Source organism: Mandrillus leucophaeus, unplaced genomic scaffold (assembly GCF_000951045.1).
Source record: "Mandrillus leucophaeus isolate KB7577 unplaced genomic scaffold, Mleu.le_1.0 Scaffold1218, whole genome shotgun sequence".
In the NCBI taxonomy this organism is placed as follows: domain Eukaryota; kingdom Metazoa; phylum Chordata; class Mammalia; order Primates; family Cercopithecidae; genus Mandrillus; species Mandrillus leucophaeus.
The window spans coordinates 84,824-91,143 of NW_012100521.1; positions in this window are offsets into that span (position 1 = coordinate 84,824).

Genomic DNA, 6,320 nt, shown 5'->3' on the forward strand with positions numbered 1-6,320 from the left:
GGTGGAATACTACAGCATCCACGATAATTCATCCCTTACCTTGCTGAGGCTCCTTTACATCATACGAATACACACCAGAGTATCTTCCCATGGTTATGTTGAGCTGCTTTTCCTTAGAGGATTTACAAGACTAATGAAACACACTACACATCTGTTATGGGAGCTGGTTTTGGGGCCATAACTGATACTCATCACCTCTGTCCTGTATCACTCATTTCAGAATTTCTCTCACCCTTAGCTAGTATCTGCTTATCTAGGTATCTTACCTCATGGACTGACTGAAACCTTCACCTCTGGAGGATCTGAGCCTCTGGACACCATGTCATTCTCAGGCCATGACTGATGGACTTGTTTATCATTTCTAAGGGATATCTAAGTGGGTCCCCTGGATGCCAAACTTATTCTTGCCTGCCCCAACTGTATAGAAATGGCATGATCTCCTCATGGTAATTAGAATCAATTACCCCTGTCAGGATGGTGACTTGTTTTCTTTTGGCTGGTGCCAAACATGACCAAGCAGTGGCCATGGATAAAATTTGATGGAACTCTTGTGTTCCCTGGTAAAGACATTGACAATCTGGAAGCCAAGAAGCCAAGAGCTCTAAACCTGTAGGACCCAGAATTATGAAAACTGGAGCCACAGATTCCCCTAAGTGGGTCACCAGGAGTGGATAAGCAAAACAACTTCAACTTCTACTCCTCGGTTCCCAAACCTGTACATTCTATCCCATAGGGTGCAAAATGCTTGCTGGTGGGTGGAACCTCACCCTCTTAGAGTATCATCACTAAGCTTACACTTCAGCTCTGTCTTTAACACACAATTTCATCACCCTATCTGGCTAGCAGTTTCAGGGTAGTATGGCTTGTAATCGAATTCCAGATCATGTGCCCAATGTTGCACTCCTTCTCTGGAAAGGGACCTCTAGGTCCAATCCAATGTTATATAAAATCTTGTCTGTGTGGATCGAACACTATGTTCTTGACTAACAACTGACTGAGGACCTCCAGGAAAATAATCATATCTAGAATTTGTGTCAATTGCAGTCAAACTGAATTATTGCTCCATCCAGTTTTGAAGAGACTCCATATTTGCCCCCAAGTTGCTTATTGGTTTCCTTCAAGAATGGTGACATACTGGGGACTCACCATTGGCAACTTTTATAGGCAAGGACAATAGCTAAATGAGCCTTAATGTGTAGGTAACCATACTGTTGTGCCTACATGTAACCTCTAACCCTGCCACTGTGGAAGGGTTGCTAGATTTGGCAAATAAAATATAGGATTTCCAGTTACATTTGAATTTCTGATAAATGACAAATTTCAGCATAAATATGCTTCATGTGAGGTCATGCTGTTCTTGGGCTACTCCTAGCCCAGGACTGAATATAACAGGGGTACTAGAGCATGGATATGTCTACCAATTGCAATAATACAAGAAAACATGCAATTAAAGGGGGTTCTCCGACTAGATTACTCACCACCATCTTGAGTAGTATGTGGGGCATAGATAATACCTGGCACACTGTGACAGTCCAGATCCTGAAGATTTCACTGATGGTTACCTGGGAAAACATCCCAGTGAGGGGGAAACCCCATTGCTGATTCAGACATTTGAAGGCTGTGAGGGGAACATTGTATATATAACAAGGGTAGAGTTGGTCAGTTATTACTAGATTGTACTGATGCTCTACAGAGAAATAAGGAGAAACTGAGGATATAGTCAACAACAGTTAAAATTTAAGGAAGAGAGTCAGAGGGCCATTTGGGAAACTTACAAAGAAGACTTTGTCTCCTTCAGTGGGAAATCAGGCATAGATGAGGATCAAATGCAGAACTTGAGAGTTAGATTTGCAAATTCCCAGATATGACTAGATGTCCAACCAAGCCCTATCTATTAGGCTAAAATGAGGGCCCTGTTTTGAAAAGCCTGGAACTCCAAAACATTGGGTGAGGTCATGTGGATGTGTGCTATCAAGGATTGAGGCTTTGTAGACTTCCCTGAACCCTTTCAAAGCCTGTAGAGGTAGTCCACCCCTCCCTATAAGAGTTAGCACTTCTCAGTAATGGAAGACCTTTTGGAGACAATTCTCCATCAAGATAACAAGTGTTTGCTTCAAGAGCAGCCCAACTTCCTTCCTGGCTGTTAAGCCAATAATCGGAATCAAATCCAGACATAATCCATTAGGACACTCCTAGGTCTCATTAAAAGATAAGTAGTTGTTCTCTGCAGGCCAGGACTGACCATAGCAGAAATACTACCTTGGATGGTGTCTTTGTCTGTTTGCACTGCTAAAACAAAATGCCATGAATTGGGTAGCATATAAACAACAACAAAAAAGTATTTCTCATAGTTCTGGAGGATTGGACCTCCATAATTAAGGCGCTGTCAGATTCTGTGTCTGGTGAGAGCCTGCTTCCTGGTTTATAGACAGTCATCTCACTGTGTCCTGACATGGCTGGAGAAGTAAGGGAGCTCTCTGGAGTCTCTTTTATAAGGACACTGATTCCATCCATAACCTAATCACTTCCCAAAGGCCCCACTTCCAAATATTATCACATTAAGGGCTGTGATTTCAACATAAGAATCTGAGGGAAATAATCATTCAGTCTACAGTAGATGGCTAATAGCAATGGGGATGATAGCGCCCTGAAGGAATAGAGACCAAGTAGCAGTGCTTAACCACCAGAAACCAGGTTCTATTATGTTAACTAGCAAAGCTGGAAGGGCATCCACAGAAACTTGACCTACAGGAAGTTGTAGAGATGGTCAACAAAGCAGGTAAGAATAGATGAATAGTAAACAAAGGTGTTGCTTAAAATCTACACTCAAAAGGCAAGGATGCAGGATGAGAAAGCTAAGGCTGATTTCTCAAATTAGAAAGGCATGATGCTTTGCTCAGTTATCGCACCTGAGACAATTTTCAGACCCGTAACCTATTGACAGAACAAGTGGCTAGGTCTAAAGGAGGAAGTACTCTGCAACACCATGGCATGTATATACTGTGAGTATATCCCCACTCCTTTTCCAATGGGTTTCCCATCTATTTACTCAGGTGATTGTACACTTGGGAGAGGAGGGAACACCCAAACATTTCAAGGACTATTGGATATAGGTCTAAATTAACATGGATACCAGAAGACCAAAGCATTATTAGGCTTATCTGTTAGAGTTGCAGGCTTATGGAAACCAATAAATAAATTGAGTCCTGGCTGGAGTACAGTTCTTAGTGGGCCATTCAGATTCACAGACACATCCAATCATCTTCCCAGTTCCGGAATGCATAATTGGATTCGCTATACCTGGAAGCTGGAGTAACCCTCACATCGAGTTTCTGATCTCTTATAAGAGCTTCTGTAGTGGGAAAGGCCAAGTGGAAACCTCTTAAAACACCTTCCTCCTGCCAAGATAGCAAATCAAACAGTTTTGCAAACCAAACACAGGAAATAAATGCTACCCTTAAATGTCCTAAGGATGTTCCTATTTTATCGCCATGTAATTCTTCAGTCTAGTCCCTGTAGAAACTGGATGGATCCTGGCTAATGACTTAGTGAAGCCTGGGGCTGCTGTGATTGTTGCTAGCAAATATTGTCACTAGAGTAGGTACATGGTATACAACAGATTTGACAAATGTGTGTTTTTCCATTCCAATTAGAAGAGAGGATCAAAAACAGTGAGCAAGATAAGAATATTTACTTACAGTTTTTCTAAAAGCTATGTTAATTCTCACACCTCCAGTCATAATATTGTCATACAAGATCTAGGCTGTCAGGATATCATGAAAAACATCACTTTGATCCATTACACTGACACCATCATTCTGATTGGACAGGAGAGGTAAGAGGCAGCCTGCACACTGGAGGCCTCAGTAAAACATGTGCACACCAGAGGATTGGAAGATAAAGGCCATGGGGATTCAGAGTTCTACATCAGTGAAGTTTTTAAGGGTCCAGTCATCAGAGGCATGCCAGGATGTCCACTCCAAAGGAAAAGACAAATCACTGCCTCTTGAATCTCCCACTGCAAAGAAGAAAGTAGTGCAACTGATAGACCTCTTTGGGTCTGGGGGAGAAAATATCCCGCCCATAAGATAACTTCTCCAGTTCACACACTGGGTGACACAGAAGGCTGGGAGATTTAAGAGAGGCTGGGAGCAGGAAAGCGATCTGCAGCAGGTCCCGGCTGCAGTGCAAGCAACTCTTGGACCATCTCATCTGGCAGACCCTGCAGTGTCAGAGGTGTCAGTGGTGAGAAAGGAGGCAGGGTAGGGTTTAAGGCCATTCCCCGTGGGAGGATCACCACACAGGCCCCTAGGGTTCTGGAGCAGGGCCATGCCATCCGCATAAGACAATTAGCTTCCGTTGTGCTGTTGGGGCCTGATAAAGACAATGCTTGACCACAGCACACCAAGTGACTGTGTCTGCAAGCTAGTTGCTATCAGAACCACCAAGCCATAAAGACATACCCAGTAGTAATCCTTCCTAAATTGAGCCTGAACATCACCAGAAGGCAAGAGTCAGTGCGCCACAGCAATAGCCCAGACCCCTGTGTTACAGTTGTCCTACAGTGTGAAGTTACTCATGTTAAAGTCAGTAGAGGGGAAATAGCTCCCCAATGAATGCAGCTGCAAGCAATGCACCTAGTCACCTGGTCATTAAGTTTGTGTAGAAGGAGACATGGCCCAGGATGAGAAAAAATACACACACAGACACACACACACACACACACAGCATACATGTATGTTTATGTGTGTGTGTGCATATATATACACATATATATAAAATAGTATATTCATAGTATATGTAATGAACAACGTATATATTATACATAATAAATAGTGTGTCTATGTACATACACACACACACACACACACACACACACACACACACACAAGCACACACACACATGAATTCATTGAATGGATTCTGAGTTTGAAGAATGGCTCATATCCAGAAACTAGGCATGGAATCATGACTTTTTATTGAAGTGTCCCTCATCTGCCTCCTGATTATCCATATTTGATTTATTTTGGTGGTACAGATGGAGCAACAGCCTTGGTATCTGCCACTAGAAAATTTTTTTTCTAATAATTATCTTCATAGTCCTCTTCAAGTCAGACCTCTGGCTGCTACTTTGATGTTGTTACTCATTCTGATAGTTGTGCTCACCTGCCTTATAACGGTTAATCACCATCATCTGATCTCCATTACTGAAGCATCCTATTATTGTTAACAGGGAACCCAATTCTGTAACAGCATATTTTACTGGCTACCTTGACCTTCAGACACCCATCACTGAACTTCTTCGTGTTATTGGTACTTACTCATTTACTTACTGCTATGCTAAACTGAGCATCCTCCTGGCTCTCCTATGGCCATTCAGGTGGGTTTTCTGGTCTGATGCAGGATATCCACTCTTCCACGTTGATTTCTCTGAGTGTTTCGATCCCTTCTTCCACTGTTGGTCTTGACAGTTCTGGCATTTCACCTTCACTTACTGTGGCCCATCACTTTCCTCATGCTTCTAAGAACCATGTAAACAGTACATTAACACTGTTTCCCAGGGACCTGGCCAGGCTGTTACATCTTTTGTTACAGGAGAGTACTCCTATGCCTATAATATCTCTCCTATCCAATGTTATGCTCCACCTCCATTGATCCAACATCCTCAGTACCTAGTCCCATGCTTACTGTCACAGCTTGATAGTATATATTTGCTAGATTTTGTAGCTCCTTTGGAAAACAGTTTGTCTCATCTTCTAGCAAGTTTAGCACTTCTCTGACCAGGTTATACAGCAACTTAATGCTAGTTATTACTCGGGTATATGGGAGGGTGAGTGGAAGCAGACCTTGAGAGGGATACATACTGTCTGTAAAGGTCACATGGACTTTAAGCAAGCATGGAGTACTGTTTTTTCAATAGGGAGAAATGGTCCCCTTTGAAAGCCTAGAAGGTTCAGAGAAGTTTGGGCAATCAAGATGCTAGAGTACATCAGCTTAGATGTTCCTCCTTCTTGTCTCAGGGTACCAATCAGGGCACTGACCTTTATGTAGTTGACCTCCAGAAATTTAGAATTTATCCTGCTCTTCTCATAATTAATCCCTGGGTCTCATAGTCAGCATTTCCTGCCTACCTTCTGACTGCAAGTAGAGTTTCTATATGTTGCCAAGGAGGTCTTCTATTTTACATACAACCTGTAATGGGTGACTAATCATCCTCAGCCTTTGATTGCCTTTCTCCAATATTTTTATTGCTCCCAGCACCATTCACCCATTCTATTTTTCTTATATTTAATTCCTCTGAAATTCTCAAATACTTGATA